Source organism: Oncorhynchus keta, unplaced genomic scaffold, assembly GCF_023373465.1.
Source record: "Oncorhynchus keta strain PuntledgeMale-10-30-2019 unplaced genomic scaffold, Oket_V2 Un_contig_14738_pilon_pilon, whole genome shotgun sequence".
NCBI classification, from domain to species: Eukaryota; Metazoa; Chordata; class Actinopteri; order Salmoniformes; family Salmonidae; genus Oncorhynchus; species Oncorhynchus keta.
This window is the reverse complement of record NW_026278916.1, coordinates 1-24273: the sequence shown is the minus strand read 5'-3', so window position 1 is coordinate 24273 and position 24273 is coordinate 1. Positions and strand designations below refer to the sequence as shown.

General features: G+C 42.0%; 1 long non-coding RNA gene and 1 pseudogene across 1 annotated transcript; one reads left to right on the top strand and one right to left on the bottom strand.

Moving 5' to 3' along the window:
• The window catches only part of LOC127918732 (general transcription and DNA repair factor IIH helicase subunit XPB-like), a 39143-nt pseudogene extending 20531 nt beyond the window's left edge, over positions 1-18612 (bottom strand).
• On the top strand, positions 14505-15602 carry LOC127918734 (uncharacterized). Its single transcript, XR_008100685.1, has 3 exons — positions 14505-14718; positions 14766-14819; positions 15565-15602. It is a non-coding gene; the product is annotated as an uncharacterized LOC127918734 (long non-coding RNA).
• Positions 18613-24273: the final 5661 nt, after the last annotated feature.

Genomic DNA, 24273 nt, shown 5'->3' with positions numbered 1-24273 from the left:
AATGAGTTGTCTCAGCCTACCGGTTGTATATATATATATATATATATATTAATGTGTTGTCTCAGCCTACCGGTTGTGTATATATATATATATATATTAATGAGTTGTCTCAGCCTACCGGTTGTGTATATATATTAATGATTTGTCTCAGCCTACCGGTTGTGTATATATATATATATATATATATGAGTTGTCTCAGCCTACCGGTTGTGTATATATATATATGTTAATGAGTTGTCTCAGCCTACCGGTTGTGTATATATATATTAATGAGTTGTCTCAGCCTACCGGTTGTGTATATATATATATTAATGAGTTGTCTCAGCCTACCGGTTGTGTATATATATATGTTAATGAGTTGTCTCAGCCTACCGGTTGTGTATATATATATTAATGAGTTGTCTCAGCCTACCGGTTGTGTATATATATATTAATGAGTTGTCTCAGCCTACCGGTTGTATATATATATATGTTAATGAGTTGTCTCAGCCTACCGGTTGTGTATATATATATTAATGAGTTGTCTCAGCCTACCGGTTGTATGTATATATATGTTAATGAGTTGTCTCAGCCTACCGGTTGTATATATATATATGTTAATGAGTTGTCTCAGCCTACCGGTTGTGTATATATATATATTAATGAGTTGTCTCAGCCTACCGGTTGTGTATATATATATATATATGAGTTGTCTCAGCCTACCGGTTGTATATATATATATATTAATGAGTTGTCTCAGCCTACCGGTTGTGTATATATATATTAATGAGTTGTCTCAGCCTACCGGTTGTGTATATATATATATATATGAGTTGTCTCAGCCTACCGGTTGTGTATATATATATTAATGAGTTGTCTCAGCCTACCGGTTGTGTATATATATATATTAATGAGTTGTCTCAGCCTACCGGTTGTGTATATATATATTAATGAGTTGTCTCAGCCTACCGGTTGTATATATATATATATATATATATTAATGAGTTGTCTCAGCCTACCGGTTGTGTATATATATATTAATGAGTTGTCTCAGCCTACCGGTTGTGTATATATATATATATATATATTAATGAGTTGTCTCAGCCTACCGGTTGTGTATATATATATTAATGAGTTGTCTCAGCCTACCGGTTGTGTGTATATATATATTAATGAGTTGTCTCAGCCTACCGGTTGTGTATATATATATATTAATGAGTTGTCTCAGCCTACCGGTTGTATATATATATATTAATGAGTTGTCTCAGCCTACCGGTTGTGTATATATATATTAATGTGTTGTCTCAGCCTACCGGTTGTGTATATATATATATATATATTAATGAGTTGTCTCAGCCTACCGGTTGTGTATATATATATTAATGAGTTGTCTCAGCCTACCGGTTGTATATATATATATTAATGAGTTGTCTCAGCCTACCGGTTGTATATATATATATATTAATGAGTTGTCTCAGCCTACCGGTTGTGTATATATATATTAATGTGTTGTCTCAGCCTACCGGTTGTGTATATATATATATTAATGAGTTGTCTCAGCCTACCGGTTGTATATATATATTAATGAGTTGTCTCAGCCTACCGGTTGTGTATATATATATATATATTAATGAGTTGTCTCAGCCTACCGGTTGTGTATATATATATATATATTAATGAGTTGTCTCAGCCTACCGGTTGTGTATATATATATATATATTAATGTGTTGTCTCAGCCTACCGGTTGTGTATATATATATTAATGAGTTGTCTCAGCCTACCGGTTGTGTATATATATATATATATTAATGAGTTGTCTCAGCCTACCGGTTGTGTATATATATATTAATGAGTTGTCTCAGCCTACCGGTTGTATATATATATATTAATGAGTTGTCTCAGCCTACCGGTTGTGTATATATATATATATATTAATGAGTTGTCTCAACCTACCGGTTGTGTATATATATATATATATTAATGAGTTGTCTCAGCCTACCGGTTGTGTATATATATATTAATGAGTTGTCTCAGCCTACCGGTTGTGTATATATATATATATTAATGAGTTGTCTCAACCTACCGGTTGTGTATATATATATATATTAATGAGTTGTCTCAACCTACCGGTTGTGTATATATATATATATTAATGAGTTGTCTCAGCCTACCGGTTGTATATATATATATTAATGAGTTGTCTCAGCCTACCGGTTGTGTATATATATATTAATGAGTTGTCTCAGCCTACCGGTTGTATATATATATATTAATGAGTTGTCTCAGCCTACCGGTTGTGTATATATATATTAATGAGTTGTCTCAGCCTACCGGTTGTATATATATATATTAATGAGTTGTCTCAGCCTACCGGTTGTGTATATATATATATTAATGAGTTGTCTCAGCCTACCGGTTGTGTATATATATATATATATTAATGAGTTGTCTCAGCCTACCGGTTGTGTATATATATATATATTAATGAGTTGTCTCAGCCTACCGGTTGTATATATATATATTAATGAGTTGTCTCAGCCTACCGGTTGTGTATATATATATTAATGAGTTGTCTCAGCCTACCGGTTGTGTATATATATTAATGAGTTGTCTCAGCCTACCGGTTGTGTATATATATATATTAATGAGTTGTCTCAGCCTACCGGTTGTGTATATATATATATATTAATGAGTTGTCTCAGCCTACCGGTTGTGTATATATATATATTAATGAGTTGTCTCAGCCTACCAGTTGTGTATATATATATATGTTAATGAGTTGTCTCAGCCTACCGGTTGTGTATATATATATATTAATGAGTTGTCTCAGCCTACCGGTTGTGTATATATATATATTAATGAGTTGTCTCAGCCTACCAGTTGTGTATATATATATATATATTAATGTGTTGTCTCAGCCGACCGGTTGTGTATATATATATTAATGATTTGTCTCAGCCTACCGGTTGTGTATATATATATATTAATGATTTGTCTCAGCCTACCGGTTGTATATATATATATTAATGTGTTGTCTCAGCCTACCGGTTGTGTATATATATATATATTAATGTGTTGTCTCAGCCTACCGGTTGTGTATATATATATTAATGAGTTGTCTCAGCCTACCGGTTGTGTATATATATATATTAATGTGTTGTCTCAGCCTACCGGTTGTGTATATATATATTAATGAGTTGTCTCAGCCTACCGGTTGTGTATATATATATATTAATGTGTTGTCTCAGCCTACCAGTTGTGTATATATATATATATATTAATGAGTTGTCTCAGCCTACCGGTTGTATATATATATATATATATTAATGAGTTGTCTCAGCCTACCGGTTGTGTATATATATATATTAATGAGTTGTCTCAGCCTACCGGTTGTATATATATATATATATATAATGAGTTGTCTCAGCCTACCGGTTGTATATATATATATATATATTAATGAGTTGTCTCAGCCTACCGGTTGTGTATATATATATATATTAATGAGTTGTCTCAGCCTACCGGTTGTGTATATATATATTAATGAGTTGTCTCAGCCTACCGGTTGTATATATATATATTAATGAGTTGTCTCAGCCTACCGGTTGTGTATATATATATATATATTAATGAGTTGTCTCAGCCTACCGGTTGTGTATATATATATTAATGAGTTGTCTCAGCCTACAGGTTGTGTATATATATATATATATATATTAATGAGTTGTCTCAGCCTACCGGTTGTGTATATATATATATTAATGAGTTGTCTCAGCCTACCGGTTGTGTATATATATATTAATGAGTTGTCTCAGCCTACCGGTTGTATATATATATATTAATGAGTCGTCTCAGCCTACCGGTTGTATATATATATATATATATTAATGAGTTGTCTCAGCCTACCGGTTGTATATATATATATATTAATGAGTTGTCTCAGCCTACCGGTTGTGTATATATATATATTAATGAGTTGTCTCAGCCTACCGGTTGTATATATATATATTAATGAGTCGTCTCAGCCTACCGGTTGTATATATATATATATATATATATATTAATGAGTTGTCTCAGCCTACCGGTTGTATATATATATATATTAATGAGTTGTCTCAGCCTACCGGTTGTATATATATATATTAATGAGTTGTCTCAGCCTGCCGGTTGTGTATATATATATATTAATGAGTTGTCTCAGCCTACCGGTTGTGTGTATATATATATATATATGAGTTGTCTCAGCCTACCGGTTATATATATATATATATATATATGAGTTGTCTCAGCCTACCGGTTGTGTATATATATATATATATATGAGTTGTCTCAGCCTACCGGTTGTATATATATATATATATATGAGTTGTCTCAGCCTACCGGTTGTGTATGTATATATATATATTAATGAGTTGTCTCATCCTACCGGTTGTGTATATATATATATATATGAGTTGTCTCAGCCTACCGGTTGTATATATATATATATATATATATTAATGTGTTGTCTCAGCCTACCGGTTGTGTATATATATATTAATGAGTTGTCTCAGCCTACCGGTTGTGTATATATATATATATATGAGTTGTCTCAGCCTACCGGTTGTATATATATATATATATATATATATATATTAATGAGTTGTCTCATCCTACCGGTTGTGTATATATATATTAATGAGTTGTCTCAGCCTACCGGTTGTATATATATATATATATATATTAATGTGTTGTCTCAGCCTACCGGTTGTGTATATATATATATATATATTAATGAGTTGTCTCAGCCTACCGGTTGTGTATATATATTAATGATTTGTCTCAGCCTACCGGTTGTGTATATATATATATATATATGTATGAGTTGTCTCAGCCTACCGGTTGTGTATATATATATATGTTAATGAGTTGTCTCAGCCTACCGGTTGTGTATATATATATTAATGAGTTGTCTCAGCCTACCGGTTGTGTATATATATATATTAATGAGTTGTCTCAGCCTACCGGTTGTGTATATATATATGTTAATGAGTTGTCTCAGCCTACCGGTTGTGTATATATATATTAATGAGTTGTCTCAGCCTACCGGTTGTGTATATATATATTAATGAGTTGTCTCAGCCTACCGGTTGTATATATATATATGTTAATGAGTTGTCTCAGCCTACCGGTTGTGTATATATATATTAATGAGTTGTCTCAGCCTACCGGTTGTATGTATATATATGTTAATGAGTTGTCTCAGCCTACCGGTTGTATATATATATATGTTAATGAGTTGTCTCAGCCTACCGGTTGTGTATATATATATATTAATGAGTTGTCTCAGCCTACCGGTTGTGTATATATATATATATATGAGTTGTCTCAGCCTACCGGTTGTATATATATATATATTAATGAGTTGTCTCAGCCTACCGGTTGTGTATATATATATATGAGTTGTCTCAGCCTACCGGTTGTGTATATATATATATATATGAGTTGTCTCAGCCTACCGGTTGTGTATATATATATTAATGAGTTGTCTCAGCCTACCGGTTGTGTATATATATATATTAATGAGTTGTCTCAGCCTACCGGTTGTGTATATATATATTAATGAGTTGTCTCAGCCTACCGGTTGTATATATATATATATATATTAATGAGTTGTCTCAGCCTACCGGTTGTGTATATATATATTAATGAGTTGTCTCAGCCTACCGGTTGTGTATATATATATATATATATTAATGAGTTGTCTCAGCCTACCGGTTGTGTATATATATATTAATGAGTTGTCTCAGCCTACCGGTTGTGTGTATATATATATTAATGAGTTGTCTCAGCCTACCGGTTGTGTATATATATATATTAATGAGTTGTCTCAGCCTACCGGTTGTATATATATATATTAATGAGTTGTCTCAGCCTACCGGTTGTGTATATATATATTAATGTGTTGTCTCAGCCTACCGGTTGTGTATATATATATATATATATTAATGAGTTGTCTCAGCCTACCGGTTGTGTATATATATATTAATGAGTTGTCTCAGCCTACCGGTTGTATATATATATATTAATGAGTTGTCTCAGCCTACCGGTTGTATATATATTAATGAGTTGTCTCAGCCTACCGGTTGTGTATATATATATTAATGTGTTGTCTCAGCCTACCGGTTGTGTATATATATATATTAATGAGTTGTCTCAGCCTACCGGTTGTATATATATATTAATGAGTTGTCTCAGCCTACCGGTTGTGTATATATATATATATATTAATGAGTTGTCTCAGCCTACCGGTTGTGTATATATATATATATATTAATGAGTTGTCTCAGCCTACCGGTTGTGTATATATATATATATATTAATGTGTTGTCTCAGCCTACCGGTTGTGTATATATATATTAATGAGTTGTCTCAGCCTACCGGTTGTGTATATATATATATATATTAATGAGTTGTCTCAGCCTACCGGTTGTGTATATATATATTAATGAGTTGTCTCAGCCTACCGGTTGTATATATATATATTAATGAGTTGTCTCAGCCTACCGGTTGTGTATATATATATATATATATTAATGAGTTGTCTCAACCTACCGGTTGTGTATATATATATATATATTAATGAGTTGTCTCAGCCTACCGGTTGTGTATATATATATTAATGAGTTGTCTCAGCCTACCGGTTGTGTATATATATATATATATTAATGAGTTGTCTCAACCTACCGGTTGTGTATATATATATATATATATTAATGAGTTGTCTCAACCTACCGGTTGTGTATATATATATTTATTAATGAGTTGTCTCAGCCTACCGGTTGTATATATATATATTAATGAGTTGTCTCAGCCTTCCGGTTGTGTATATATATATTAATGAGTTGTGTCAGCCTACCGGTTGTATATATATATATTAATGAGTTGTCTCAGCCTACCGGTTGTGTATATATATATTAATGAGTTGTCTCAGCCTACCGGTTGTATATATATATATTAATGAGTTGTCTCAGCCTACCGGTTGTGTATATATATATATTAATGTGTTGTCTCAGCCTACCGGTTGTGTATATATATATATATATTAATGAGTTGTCTCAGCCTACCGGTTGTGTATATATATATATATTAATGAGTTGTCTCAGCCTACCGGTTGTATATATATATATTAATGAGTTGTCTCAGCCTACCGGTTGTGTATATATATATTAATGAGTTGTCTCAGCCTACCGGTTGTGTATATATATTAATGAGTTGTCTCAGCCTACCGGTTGTGTATATATATATATTAATGAGTTGTCTCAGCCTACCGGTTGTATATATATATATATATTAATGAGTTGTCTCAGCCTACCGGTTGTGTATATATATATATTAATGAGTTGTCTCAGCCTACCAGTTGTGTATATATATATATATGTTAATGAGTTGTCTCAGCCTACCGGTTGTGTATATATATATATTAATGAGTTGTCTCAGCCTACCGGTTGTGTATATATATATATTAATGAGTTGTCTCAGCCTACCAGTTGTGTATATATATATATATATTAATGTGTTGTCTCAGCCGACCGGTTGTGTATATATATATTAATGATTTGTCTCAGCCTACCGGTTGTGTATATATATATTAATGATTTGTCTCAGCCTACCGGTTGTATATATATATATTAATGTGTTGTCTCAGCCTACCGGTTGTGTATATATATATATATTAATGTGTTGTCTCAGCCTACCGGTTGTGTATATATATATTAATGAGTTGTCTCAGCCTACCGGTTGTGTATATATATATATTAATGTGTTGTCTCAGCCTACCGGTTGTGTATATATATATTAATGAGTTGTCTCAGCCTACCGGTTGTATATATATATTAATGTGTTGTCTCAGCCTACCGGTTGTATATATATATATATATTAATGAGTTGTCTCAGCCTACCGGTTGTATATATATATATATATATTAATGAGTTGTCTCAGCCTACCGGTTGTGTATATATATATATTAATGAGTTGTCTCAGCCTACCGGTTGTATATATATATATATATTAATGTGTTGTCTCAGCCTACCGGTTGTATATATATATATTAATGAGTTGTCTCAGCCACCGGTTGTGTATATATATATATATTAATGAGTTGTCTCAGCCTACCGGTTGTGTATATATATATTAATGAGTTGTCTCAGCCTACAGGTTGTGTATATATATATATATATATATTAATGAGTTGTCTCAGCCTACCGGTTGTGTATATATATATATTAATGAGTTGTCTCAGCCTACCGGTTGTGTATATATATATTAATGAGTTGTCTCAGCCTACCGGTTGTATATATATATATTAATGAGTCGTCTCAGCCTACCGGTTGTATATATATATATATATATATTAATGAGTTGTCTCAGCCTACCGGTTGTATATATATATATATTAATGAGTTGTCTCAGCCTACCGGTTGTGTATATATATATATTAATGAGTTGTCTCAGCCTACCGGTTGTATATATATATATTAATGAGTCGTCTCAGCCTACCGGTTGTATATATATATATATATATATATATATATAATGAGTTGTCTCAGCCTACCGGTTGTATATATATATATATTAATGAGTTGTCTCAGCCTACCGGTTGTATATATATATATTAATGAGTTGTCTCAGCCTGCCGGTTGTGTATATATATATATTAATGAGTTGTCTCAGCCTGCCGGTTGTGTATATATATATATTAATGAGTTGTCTCAGCCTACCGGTTGTATATATATATATTAATGAGTTGTCTCATCCTACCGGTTGTGTATATATATATATTAATGAGTTGTCTCAGCCTACCGGTTGTGTATATATATATATATTAATGAGTTGTCTCAGCCTACCGGTTGTGTATATATATATATTAATGAGTTGTCTCAGCCTACCGGTTGTGTATATATATATTAATGAGTTGTCTCAGCCTACCGGTTGTATATATATATATTAATGTGTTGTCTCAGCCTACCGGTTGTGTATATATATATATATATATATTAATGAGTTGTCTCAGCCTACCGGTTGTGTATATATATATTAATGAGTTGTCTCAGCCTGCCGGTTGTGTATATATATATTAATGAGTTGTCTCAGCCTACCGGTTATATATATATATATTAATGAGTTGTCTCAGCCTACCGGTTGTATATATATATATATTAATGAGTTGTCTCAGCCTACCGGTTATGTATATATATATATTAATGAGTTGTCTCAGCCTACCGGTTGTGTATGTATATATATATTAATGAGTTGTCTCAGCCTACCGGTTGTGTATATATATATATATTAATGAGTTGTCTCAGCCTACCGGTTGTATATATATATATATATTAATGTGTTGTCTCAGCCTACCGGTTGTATATATATATATTAATGAGTTGTCTCAGCCACCGGTTGTGTATATATATATATATTAATGAGTTGTCTCAGCCTACAGGTTGTGTATATATATATATATATATTAATGAGTTGTCTCAGCCTACCGGTTGTATATATATATATTAATGAGTTGTCTCAGCCTACCGGTTGTGTATATATATATATTAATGTGTTGTCTCAGCCTACCGGTTGTGTTTATATATATATTAATGAGTTGTCTCAGCCTACCAGTTGTGTATATATATATATATATTAATGTGTTGTCTCAGCCGACCGGTTGTGTATATATATATTAATGATTTGTCTCAGCCTACCGGTTGTGTATATATATATTAATGATTTGTCTCAGCCTACCGGTTGTATATATATATATTAATGTGTTGTCTCAGCCTACCGGTTGTGTATATATATATATATAATGTGTTGTCTCAGCCTACCGGTTGTGTATATATATATTAATGAGTTGTCTCAGCCTACCGGTTGTGTATATATATATATTAATGTGTTGTCTCAGCCTACCGGTTGTGTATATATATATTAATGAGTTGTCTCAGCCTACCGGTTGTGTATATATATATATTTATGTGTTGTCTCAGCCTACCAGTTGTGTATATATATATATATATTAATGAGTTGTCTCAGCCTACCGGTTGTATATATATATATATATATTAATGAGTTGTCTCAGCCTACCGGTTGTGTATATATATATATTAATGAGTTGTCTCAGCCTACCGGTTGTATATATATATATATATATTAATGAGTTGTCTCAGCCTACCGGTTGTATATATATATATTAATGAGTTGTCTCAGCCTACCGGTTGTGTATATATATATATATATTAATGAGTTGTCTCAGCCTACCGGTTGTGTATATATATATTAATGAGTTGTCTCAGCCTACAGGTTGTGTATATATATATATATATATATTAATGAGTTGTCTCAGCCTACCGGTTGTGTATATATATATATTAATGAGTTGTCTCAGCCTACCGGTTGTGTATATATATATTAATGAGTTGTCTCAGCCTACCGGTTGTATATATATATATTAATGAGTCGTCTCAGCCTACCGGTTGTATATATATATATATATATTAATGAGTTGTCTCAGCCTACCGGTTGTATATATATATATATATATATATTAATGAGTTGTCTCAGCCTACCGGTTGTGTATATATATATATTAATGAGTTGTCTCAGCCTACCGGTTGTATATATATATATTAATGAGTCGTCTCAGCCTACCGGTTGTATATATATATATATATATATATATATATATTAATGAGTTGTCTCAGCCTACCGGTTGTATATATATATATATTAATGAGTTGTCTCAGCCTACCGGTTGTATATATATATATTAATGAGTTGTCTCAGCCTGCCGGTTGTGTATATATATATATTAATGAGTTGTCTCAGCCTGCCGGTTGTGTATATATATATATTAATGAGTTGTCTCAGCCTACCGGTTGTATATATATATATTAATGAGTTGTCTCATCCTACCGGTTGTGTATATATATATATTAATGAGTTGTCTCAGCCTACCGGTTGTGTATATATATATATATTAATGAGTTGTCTCAGCCTACCGGTTGTGTATATATATATATTAATGAGTTGTCTCAGCCTACCGGTTGTGTATATATATATTAATGAGTTGTCTCAGCCTACCGGTTGTATATATATATATTAATGTGTTGTCTCAGCCTACCGGTTGTGTATGTATATATATATTAATGAGTTGTCTCAGCCTACCGGTTGTGTATATATATATATATATATATTAATGAGTTGTCTCAGCCTACCGGTTGTGTATATATATATTAATGAGTTGTCTCAGCCTGCCGGTTGTGTATATATATATTAATGAGTTGTCTCAGCCTACCGGTTATATATATATATATTAATGAGTTGTCTCAGCCTACCGGTTGTATATATATATATATTAATGAGTTGTCTCAGCCTACCGGTTATGTATATATATATATTAATGAGTTGTCTCAGCCTACCGGTTGTGTATGTATATATATATTAATGAGTTGTCTCAGCCTACCGGTTGTGTATATATATATATATTAATGAGTTGTCTCAGCCTGCCGGTTGTGTATATATATATTAATGAGTTGTCTCAACCTACCGGTTATGTATATATATATATTAATGAGTTGTCTCAGCCTACCGGTTGTGTATGTATATATATATTAATGAGTTGTCTCAGCCTACCGGTTGTGTATATATATATATATATATTAATGAGTTGTCTCAGCCTACCGGTTGTGTATATATATATATATATATTAATGAGTTGTCTCAGCCTACCGGTTGTGTATATATATATTAATGAGTTGTCTCAGCCTACCGGTTGTATTTATATATATATTAATGAGTTGTCTCAGCCTACCGGTTGTATATATATATATATATTCATGAGTTGTCTCAGCCTACCGGTTGTATATATATATATATTAATGAGTTGTCTCAGCCTACCGGTTGTGTTTCAGCACCAGCTTCACCTTGCCGTAGCTCACAGTGCAGAGCTGAAAGAGGACATTCATCAGCTTCAATAGACACCAGACATCACTCAGACTCCCCCTACAGACACCCCATTACAGACCCCCCCCCCCCTACAGACCCCTCCCCCTACAGACTCCCCCTACAGACACCCCATTACAGACCCCTCCCCTACAGATCCCCCCCTACAGACACCCCCCTACAGACCCCTCCCCCCTACAGACTCCCCCTACAGACCCCTGTACCACCTCCTCCTCCTCCTCCTCCTCCTCTCCTAACTGACCTTAATGAACTGCACGATGCCGTCCGGTACAGATGTCTTGCTGAGTTTCTGGAGATACTCCACGATGTCTGAGGTCTGTAGACCGACGCTCACAGCAGCGTAGAGGGAGTAGGCTGTCAGCTTGTACTCATGAACGTGGACCGGACGACACACTGGCTCTGCTATGGCTACCAGGAAGTCCTGGGCATACTTATACACTGGAGAGAAGGCTTCCAGGAAGATGTGTCCATCTGGAGCCTGTCGGGACGGGGAGGAGGGGTGAGAGAGAGAGAGAGATAGAGAGACAGAGAGGAGATCGAGAGGAGAGAGACAGAGAGAGACAGAGATAGAGAGACAGAGAGGAGAGAGACAGAGACGAGACAGAGAGGAGAGAGACAGAGAGAGACAGAGAGGAGAGAGAGAGAGAGACAGAGTGAGAGAGAGAGAGGAGAGAGAGAGATAGAGAGGAGAGAGACAGAGGAGATAGAGAGGAGAGAGAAAGAGAGGAGAGAGACAGAGAGGAGACAGAGAGGAGAGACAGAGAGAGAGAGAGAGAGAGAGAGAGAGAGAGAGAGAGAGAGAGAGAGAGAGAGAGAGAGAGAGAGAGACAGAGAGAGAGACAGAGAGGAGATAGAGAGGAGAGAGAAAGAGAGGAGAGAGAGAGGAGAGAGACAGAGAGGAGACAGAGAGAGAGACAGAGAGAGAGGAGAGAGACAGAGAGAGAGACAGAGAGAGAGGAGAGAGACAGAGATAGAGAGGAGAGAGACAGAGGAGATAGAGAGGAGAGAGAAAGAGAGGAGAGAGACAGAGACGAGACAGAGAGGAGAGACAGAGAGAGACAGAGAGAGAGACAGAGAGAGAGAGAGACAGAGAGAGAGACAGAGAGGAGAGAGACAGAGAGAGAGGAGAGAGACAGAGAGGAGACAGAGAGAGAGACAGAGAGAGAGGAGAGAGACAGAGAGAGAGAGAGACAGAGAGAGAGACAGAGAGGAGAGAGACAGAGAGAGAGGAGAGAGACAGAGAGAGAGGAGAGAGACAGAGAGGAGACAGAGAGAGAGAGAGAGAGAGAGAGAGAGACAGAGAGGAGAGAGACAGAGAGAGAGAGAGACAGAGAGAGAGAGAGAGAGAGAGGAGAGAGACAGAGAGAGAGGAGAGAGACAGAGAGAGAGGAGAGAGACAGAGAGGAGACAGAGAGAGAGACAGAGAGAGAGACAGAGAGAGAGGAGAGAGACAGAGAGGAGAGAGACAGAGAGGAGAGAGACAGAGAGGAGAGAGACAGAGACAGAGAGACAGACAGAGAGACGAAGAAGGGGTGGTAAAAATATGTTGAATATTTAAATGTGGTGGTTACTGTTGCATTACTTTATGTGTCATGAAAGCATAGGGGTGTAGGGGTGTAGTGTAGGGGTGTAGGGGTGTCAATGGAGTTGTTAACAGGGAACAGTCTGGTACCATGTTGGTACAATCCAGTCAGTACCAGAGACTAGAACCTCTCTTCCTACTACAGAGTCTGGTACCATGATGGTACAATCCAGTCAGTACCAGAGACTAGAACCTCTCTTCCTACTATCGATCCTCAGCCTGACTCCAGGACTCCTGGTCTGGTACCATGATGAAAAGCCGAGGGAAGAATCAGACTCCTGGAGCCACTGTCAGATTCATATCCTGCGTTCTGGATGCAGGGACTGACCATCAATGACATCTATATTATAGATTGAACCATGTTATGAGGATATACACTGTTTGTTTACATTTAGACTGTTTACAAACATCGGAGGAAAACTCGACCCAGAGTTCACAGGTACGACCCAGAGTTCACAGGTACGACCCAGAGTTCACAGGTACGACCCAGAGTTCACAGGTACGACCCAGAGTTCACAGGTACGACCCAGAGTTCACAGGTACGACCCAGAGTTCACAGGTACGACCCAGAGTTCACAGGTACGACCCAGAGTTCACAGGTACGACAGTCTGACCAGAGTTCACAGGTACGACAGTCTAACCAGAGTTCACAGGTACGACAGTCTAACCAGAGTTCACAGGTACGAGAGTCTAACCAGAGTTCACAGGTACGAGAGTCTAACCAGAGTTCACAGGTACGACAGTCTAACCAGAGTTCACAGGTACGACAGTCTAACCAGAGTTCACAGGTACGACCCAGAGTTCACAGGTACGACAGTCTAACCAGAGTTCACAGGTACGACAGTCTGACCAGAGTTCACAGGTACGACAGTCTAACCAGAGTTCACAGGTACGACAGTCTAACCAGAGTTCACAGGTACGACCCAGAGTTCACAGGTACGACAGTCTAACCAGAGTTCACAGGTACGACAGTCTAACCAGAGTTCACAGGTACGACCCAGAGTTCACAGGTACGACAGTCTGACCAGAGTTCACAGGTACGACAGTCTGACCAGAGTTCACAGGTACGACAGTCTGACCAGAGTTCGCAGGTACGACAGTCTAACCAGAGTTCACAGGTACGACAGTCTGACCAGAGTTCACAGGTACGACCCAGAGTTCACAGGTACGACAGTCTAACCAGAGTTCACAGGTACGACCCAGAGTTCACAGGTACGACAGTCTGACCAGAGTTCACAGGTACGACAGTCTAACCAGAGTTCACAGGTACGACAGTCTAACCAGAGTTCACAGGTACGACCCAGAGTTCACAGGTACGACCCAGAGTTCACAGGTACGACAGTCTAACCAGAGTTCACAGGTACGACAGTCTGACCAGAGTTCACAGGTACGACCCAGAGTTCACAGGTACGACCCAGAGTTCACAGGTACGACCCAGAGTTCACAGGTACGACCCAGAGTTCACAGGTACGACCTAGAGTTCACAGGTACGACAGTCTGACCAGAGTTCACAGGTACGACAGTCTAACCAGAGTTCACAGGTACGACAGTCTAACCAGAGTTCACAGGTACGACAGTCTGACCAGAGTTCACAGGTACGACCCAGAGTTCACAGGTACGACCCAGAGTTCACAGGTACGACCCAGAGTTCACAGGTACGACAGTCTAACCAGAGTTCACAGGTACGACCCAGAGTTCACAGGTACGACAGTCTAACCAGAGTTCACAGGTACGACAGTCTAACCAGAGTTCACAGGTACGACCCAGAGTTCACAGGTACGACCCAGAGTTCACAGGTACGACCCAGAGTTCACAGGTACGACAGTCTAACCAGAGTTCACAGGTACGACCCAGAGTTCACAGGTACGACAGTCTGACCAGAGTTCACAGGTACGAGAGTCTAACCAGAGTTCACAGGTATGACCCAGAGTTCACAGGTACGACCCAGAGTTCACAGGTACGACAGTCTAACCAGAGTTCACAGGTACGACAGTCTAACCAGAGTTCACAGGTACGACCCAGAGTTCACAGGTACGACAGTCTAACCAGAGTTCACAGGTACGACCCAGAGTTCACAGGTACGACAGTCTAACCAGAGTTCACAGGTACGACCCAGAGTTCACAGGTACGACAGTCTGACCAGAGTTCACAGGTACGACCCAGAGTTCACAGGTACGACCCAGAGTTCACAGGTACGACAGTCTGACCAGAGTTCACAGGTACGACAGTCTGACCAGAGTTCACAGGTATGACCCAGAGTTCACAGGTACGACCCAGAGTTCACAGGTACGACAGTCTAACCAGAGTTCACAGGTACGACAGTCTGACCAGAGTTCACAGGTACGACCCAGAGTTCACAGGTACGACAGTCTAACCAGAGTTCACAGGTACGACCCAGAGTTCACAGGTACGACCCAGAGTTCACAGGTACAACCCAGAGTTCACAGGTACGACAGTCTAACCAGAGTTCACAGGTACGACAGTCTAACCAGAGTTCACAGGTACGACCCAGAGTTCACAGGTACGACCCAGAGTTCACAGGTACGACAGTCTGACCAGAGTTCACAGGTACGACCCAGAGTTCACAGGTACGACCCAGAGTTCACAGGTACGACAGTCTAACCAGAGTTCACAGGTACGACCCAGAGTTCACAGGTACGACAGTCTAACCAAAGTTCACAGGTACGACAGTCTAACCAGAGTTCACAGGTACGACCCAGAGTTCACAGGTACAACAGTCTGACCAGAGTTCACAGGTACGACCCAGAGTTCACAGGAACGACAGTCTAACCAGAGTTCACAGGTACGACAGTCTAACCAGAGTTCACAGGTACGACAGTCTAACCAGAGTTCACAGGTACGACAGTCTAACCAGAGTTCACAGGTACGACAGTCTAACCAGAGTTCACAGGTACGACAGTCTGACCAGAGTTCACAGGTACGACCCAGAGTTCACAGGTACGACCCAGAGTTCACAGGTACGACCCAGAGTTCACAGGTACGACAGTCTAACCAGAGTTCACAGGTATGACCTAGAGTTCACAGGTACGACAGTCTGACCAGAGTTCACAGGTACGACAGTCTGACCAGAGTTCACAGGTACGACCCAGAGTTCACAGGTACGACAGTCTAACCAGAGTTCACAGGTACGACCCAGATTTCACAGGTACGACAGTCTAACCAGAGTTCACAGGTACGACAGTCTAACCAGAGTTCACAGGTACGACCCAGAGTTCACAGATACGACCCAGAGTTCACAGGTACGACCCAGAGTTCACAGGTACGACAGTCTAACCAGAGTTCACAGGTACGACCCAGAGTTCACAGGTACGACAGTCTGACCAGAGTTCACAGGTACGAGAGTCTAACCAGAGTTCACAGGTATGACCCAGAGTTCACAGGTACGACCCAGAGTTCACAGGTACGACAGTCTAACCAGAGTTCACAGGTACGACAGTCTAACCAGAGTTCACAGGTACGACCCAGAGTTCACAGGTACGACAGTCTAACCAGAGTTCACAGGTACGACAGTCTAACCAGAGTTCACAGGTACGACCCAGAGTTCACAGGTACGACAGTCTGACCAGAGTTCACAGGTACGACCCAGAGTTCACAGGTACGACCCAGAGTTCACAGGTACGACAGTCTGACCAGAGTTCACAGGTACGACAGTCTGACCAGAGTTCACAGGTATGACCCAGAGTTCACAGGTACGACCCAGAGTTCACAGGTACGACAGTCTAACCAGAGTTCACAGGTACGACAGTCTGACCAGAGTTCACAGGTACGACCCAGAGTTCACAGGTACGACAGTCTAACCAGAGTTCACAGGTACGACAGTCTAACCAGAGTTCACAGGTACGACCCAGAGTTCACAGGTACGACCCAGAGTTCACAGGTACAACCCAGAGTTCACAGGTACGACAGTCTAACCAGAGTTCACAGGTACGACCCAGAGTTCACAGGTACGACAGTCTAACCAGAGTTCACAGGTACGACAGTCTGACCAGAGTTCACAGGTACGACCCAGAGTTCACAGGTACGACCCAGAGTTCACAGGTACGACAGTCTAACCAGAGTTCACAGGTACGACCCAGAGTTCACAGGTACGACAGTCTAACCAGAGTTCACAGGTACGACAGTCTAACCAGAGTTCACAGGTACGTCAGTCTGACCAGAGTTCACAGGTACGACCCAGAGTTCACAGGTACGACCCAGAGTTCACAGGTACGACCCAGAGTTCACAGGTACGACCCAGAGTTCACAGGTACGACAGTCTAACCAGAGTTCACAGGTACGACCCAGAGTTCACAGGTACGACAGTCTAACCAGAGTTCACAGGTACGACCCAGAGTTCACAGGTACGACAGTCTAACCAGAGTTCACAGGTACGACAGTCTAACCAGAGTTCACAGGTACGACAGTCTAACCAGAGTTCACAGGTACGACAGTCTGACCAGAGTTCACAGGTACGACCCAGAGTTCACAGGTACGACCCAGAGTTCACAGGTACGACCCAGAGTTCACAGGTACGACCCAGAGTTCACAGGTACGACAGTCTAACCAGAGTTCACAGGTACGACCCAGAGTTCACAGGTACGACAGTCTAACCAGAGTTCACAGGTACGACCCAGAGTTCACAGGTACGACAGTCTAACCAGAGTTCACAGGTACGACCCAGAGTTCACAGGTACGACAGTCTAACCAGAGTTCACAGGTACGACAGTCTGACCAGAGTTCACAGGTACGACCCAGAGTTCACAGGTACGACAGTCTAACCAGAGTTCACAGGTACGACCCAGAGTTCACAGGTACGACAGTCAGAACAGAGTTCTGGTAACGTAATCTGTCAGTCTCACCACCCAGAGAGGTCGTGATCCGTGGTCGTTCTTCAGCAACATCTGCAGCCGGTAGTCTTTAGCCCCGTACTCGTCCAGCTTGATGGCCGACTCATCCACCGTTTTACCGGCCGCTGCAGGGATGGCCTCCTGGGACTCACTGCCCATCGCCTCCTCCTCATCCTCCTCTTCGTCATACACACGCTTCTTAGAAGACTTCCTCTCTGGTGGAGGACAGACAGACAGAGACAGGAGGGAGGAAGAGAGACAGAGACAGGAAGGAGGAAGAGAGACAGACAGACAGGCAGACAGGGACAGGAGGGAGGAAGAGAGATAGAGACAGGAAGGAGGAAGAGAGACAGACAGCAAGGAGGAAGAGAGACAGACAGCAAGGAGGAAGAGAGACAGAGACAGGAAGGAGGAGGAGAGACAGAGACAAGAAGGACGAAGAGAGACAGAGACAGGAAGGACGAAGAGAGAGAGACAGGAAGGACGAAGAAAGAGAGATAGGAAGGACGAAGAAAGAGAGACAGGAAGGACGAAGAAAGACAGACAGGAAGGAGGAAGAGAGACAGACAGGAAGGAGGAAGAGACACAGAGACAGGAAGGAGGAAGAGAGACAGAGACAGGAAAGAGGAAGAGAGACAGAGACAGGAAAGAGGAAGAGAGACAGACAGGAAGGAGGAAGAGAGACAGAGACAGGAAGGAGGAAGAGAAACAGACAGGAAGGACAAAGAGAGACAGACAGACAGGCAGACAGGGACAGGAGGGAGGAAGAGAGACAGACAGGAAGGAGGAAGAGAGACAGAGACAGGAAGAAGGAGGAGAGACAGAGACAGGAAGGAGGAGGAGAGACAGACAGGAAGGAGGAGGAGAGACAGACAGGAAGGAGGAGGAGAGACAGACAGGAAGGAGGAAGAGAGACAGAGACAGGAAGGAGGAAGAGAGACAGAGACAGGAAGGAGGAAGAGAGACAGAGACGGGAAGGAGGAAGAGAGACAGAGACAGGAAGGAGGAAGAGAGACAGAGACAGGAAGGAGGAAGAGAGACAGAGACAGGAAGGAGGAAGAGAGACAGAGACAGGAAGGAGGAAGAGAGACAGAGACAGGAAGGAGGAAGAGAGACAGAGACAGGAAGGAGGAAGAGAGACAGAGACAGGAAGGAGGAAGAGACACAGAGACAGGAAGGAGGAAGAGAGACAGAGACAGGAAGGAGGAAGAGAGACAGAGACAGGAAGGAGGAAGAGAGACAGAGACAGGAAGGAGGAAGAGAGACAGGAAGGGTGTCATTAAGCAGGAAGTGGCTGAGCTGTGGGTCTTACAACTGGGAAACTCGGTGAGACACATCCATCACCCAAGAGAAAGACCGTTGATAGAAGATGACATTCTAAAATCAGCTCTCACTGTAGGGTCCCTACAGTCCCTACAAAAATATGTCTTAAATCACAGTGATTTCTACTCTCAGAAAGTGCTATTGTCAGACACAGGCAGCTGACAGCCTGTTGTCGAGACGTTGAATTCTAACTCAGGCAGAAATTAGTATTTGGATCAGGAAAGTCTGCTCTCCCAACCTATGTAAGTCAGGATGTTGAATGAAATTATGTTTTAATTTACCAGTTGTCTGCGCGGTCGGGCTTTTTGGTGTTCAGAACGTGAGACAACACATCTACAGGAAAGTAGAATGACAACAACAATTTCAAAGTCCTGGTTTCCTAGCAACCCGAAGACACGAGACGAAAATAAAGTCCTGGTTTCCTAGCAACCCGAAGACACGAGATGAAAATAAAGTCCTGGTTTCCTAGCAACCCGAAGACACGAGACAAAAATAAAGTCCTGGTTTCCTAGCAACCTGAAGACACGAGACGAAAATAAAGTCCTGGTTTCTTATCAACCTGAAGACACGAGACGAAAATAAAGTCCTGGTTTCCTAGCAACCTGAAGACACGAGACGAAAATAAAGTCCTGGTTTCCTATCAACCTGAAGACACGAGACGAAAATAGAGTCCTGGTTTCCTAGCAACCTGAAGACACGAGACGAAAATAGAGTCCTGGTTTCCTAGCAACCTGAAGACACGAGACGAAAATAAAGTCCTGGTTTCCTAGCAACCTGAAGACACGAGACGAAAATAAAGTCCTGGTTTCCTATCAACCTGAAGACACGAGACGAAAATAAAGTCCTGGTTTCTTATCAACCTGAAGACACGAGACGAAAATAAAGTCCTGGTTTCCTAGCAACCTGAAGACACGAGACGAAAATAAAGTCCTGGTTTCTATCAACCTGAAGACACGAGACGAACATAAAGTCCTGGTTTCCTATCAACCTGAAGACACGAGACGAAAATAAAGTCCTGGTTTCTTATCAACCTGAAGACAGGAGATGAAAATAAAGTCCTGGTTTCCTAGCAACCTGTAGACACGAGACGAAAATAAAGTCCTGGTTTCTTATCAACCTGAAGACACGAGACGAAAATAAAGTCCTGGTTTCCTATCAACCTGAAGACACGAGACGAAAATAAAGTCCTGGTTTCCTATCAACCTGAAAACAAGAGACGAAAATAAAGTCCTGGTTTCCTATCAACCTGAAGACACGAGACGAAAATAAAGTCCTGGTTTCCTATCAACCCGAAGACACGAGACGAAAATAAAGTCCTGGTTTCCTATCAACCCGAAGACACGAGACGAAAATAAAGTCCTGGTTTCCTATCAACCCGAAGACACGAGACGAAAATAAAGTCCTGGTTTCCTATCAACCCGAAGACACGAGACAAAAATAAAGTCCTGGTTTCCTATCAACCCGAAGACACGAGACGAAAATAAAGTCCTGGTTTCTATCAACCTGAAGACACGAGACGAAAATAAAGTCCTGGTTTCCTATCAACCTGAAGACACGAGACGAAAATAAAGTCCTGGTTTCTATCAACCCGAAGACACGAGACGAAAATAAAGTCCTGGTTTCTATCAACCAGAAGACACGAGACGAAAATAAAGTCCTGGTTTCCTATCAACCCGAAGACACGAGACGAAAATAAAGTCCTGGTTTCTATCAACCTGAAGACACGAGACGAAAATAAAGTCCTGGTTTCCTATCAACCCGAAGACACGAGACGAAAATAAAGTCCTGGTTTCTATCAACCTGAAGACACGAGACGAAAATAAAGTCCTGGTTTCCTATCAACCCGAAGACACGAGACGAAAATAAAGTCCTGGTTTCTATCAACCTGAAGACACGAGACGAAAATAAAGTCCTGGTTTCCTATCAACCCGAAGACACGAGACGAAAATAAAGTCCTGGTTTCTATCAACCTGAAGACACGAGACGAAAATAAAGTCCTGGTTTCCTAGCAACCTGAAGACACGAGACGAAAATAGATGCACACATGCCGAGCTCGTGATTACATGATTTATAATTTTATAATTTTTAACTTTATTTGACCTTTATGTAACCTGTATGTAACCTTTATGTAACTGGGCAAGTCAGTTAAGAACACATTATTATCATTATGTAGGTCCTTCTGTAGCTCAGTTGGTAGAGCATGGCGCTTGTAACGCCAGGGTAGTGGGTTCGATTCCCGGGACCACCCATACGTAGAATGTATGCACACATGACTGTAAGTCGCTTTGGATAAAAGCGTCAGCTAAATGGCATATATTATTATTATTATATTATTATTATTATTATTAGGGACACTACGCTGGTGGGGACACTACAGGCAGGGACACTACGCTGGTGGGGACACTACAGGCAGGGACACTACGCTGGCGGGGACACTACGCTGGTGGGGACACTACGCTGGTGGTGACACTACGCTGGCGGGGACACTACGCTGGCGGGGACACTACGCTGGCGGGGACACTACGCTGGCGGGGACACTACGCTGGCGGGGACACTACGCTGGCGGGGACACTACGCTGGCGGGGACACTACGCTGGTGGGGACACTACGCTGGCGGGGACACTACGCTGGCGGGGACACTACGCTGGTAGGGACACTACGCTGGCAGGGACACTACGCTGGCAGGGACACTACGCTGGTGGGGACACTACGCTGGTAGGGACACTACGCTGGCGGGGACACTACGCTGGTGGGGACACTACGCTGGTGGGGACACTACGCTGGTGGGGACACTACGCTGGTGGGGACACTACGCTGGCGGGGACACTACGCTGGTGGGGACACTACGCTGGTGGGGACACTACGCTGGTGGGGACACTACGCTGGTGGGGCTGGTGGGGACACTACACTGGTAGGGACACTACGCTGGTAGGGACACTACGCTGGTGGGGACACTACACTGGTAGGGGGACACTACGCTGGTGGGGACACTACGCTGGTAGGGACACTACACTGGTGGGGACACTACGCTGGTGGGGGGACACTACAGGCAGGGACACTACGCTGGTGGGGACACTACGCTGGTGGGGACACTACGCTGGTGGGGACACTACGCTGGTGGGGACACTACGCTGGCGGGGACACTACGCTGGTAGGGACACTACGCTGGTGGGGACACTACGCTGGCAGGGACACTACGCTGGTGGGGACACTACGCTGGTGGGGACACTACACTGGTGGGGACACAACGCTGGTAGGGACACTACACTGGTGGGGACACTACGCTGGCAGGGACACAAGGGTGGGGACACTACGCTGGCAGGGACACAACGCTGGTGGGGACACTACGCTGGCAGGGACACAACGCTGGTGGGGACACTACGCTGGTAGGGACACTACGCTGGTGGGGACACTACGCTGGCGGGGACACTACGCTGGTGGGGACACTACGCTGGTAGGGACACTACGCTGGTGGGGACACTACGCTGGTAGGGACACTACGCTGGTGGGGACACTACGCTGGTAGGGACACTACGCTGGTGGGGACACTACGCTGGTAGGGACACTACGCTGGTGGGGACACTACGCTGGTGGGGACACTACGCTGGTAGGGACACTACGCTGGTGGGGACACTACGCTGGTAGGGACACTACGCTGGTGGGGACACTACGCTGGTAGGGACACTACGCTGGTGGGGACACTACGCTGGTAGGGACACTACGCTGGTGGGGACACTACGCTGGTAGGGACACTACGCTGGTGGGGACACTACAGGCAGGGACACTACGCTGGCAGGGACACAACGCTGGTGGGGACACAACGCTGGCAGGGACACTACGCTGGTGGGGACACTACAGGCAGGGACACTACGCTGGTGGGGACACTACGCTGGCAGGGACACAACGCTGGTGGGGACACTACGCTGGCAGGGACACTACGCTGGTGGGGACACTACGCTGGTAGGGACACTACGCTGGTGGGGACACTACACTGGTGGGGACACTACGCTGGTGGGGACACTACAGGCAGGGACACTACGCTGGTGGGGACACTACGCTGGTGGGGACACTACGCTGGCAGGGACACAACGCTGGCGGGGACACTACACTGGTGGGAACACTACGCTGGTGGGGACACTACGCTGGTGGGGACACTACGCTGGTGGGGACACTACGCTGGTGGGGACACTACAGGCAGGGACACTACGCTGGCGGGGACACTACGCTGGTGGGGACACTACGCTGGCAGGGACACTACAGGCTGAGGAGGACGTTCCTCATGTTTCAGGTGACAGACATCAGAATGCTCTATCAGCACTTTGAAAAGTTGATTTCATTCTACTTTCCTGTGGATATTATTGTCTCACATTCCTACCTGTAAAACAAACAAAACACTGCAGACAAACGGCAAAGTACATTCAGATGTCATTTTATTCAACATTCTGGCTCTGTAGAGGTCGTTGGTGGGAACGTCCCTGATCCAAACGCTCATGTCTACCCTGCGTCGGGTCTCCAGACTAAGGCAGTCTGCAGCATCTTGAAGTTTATTT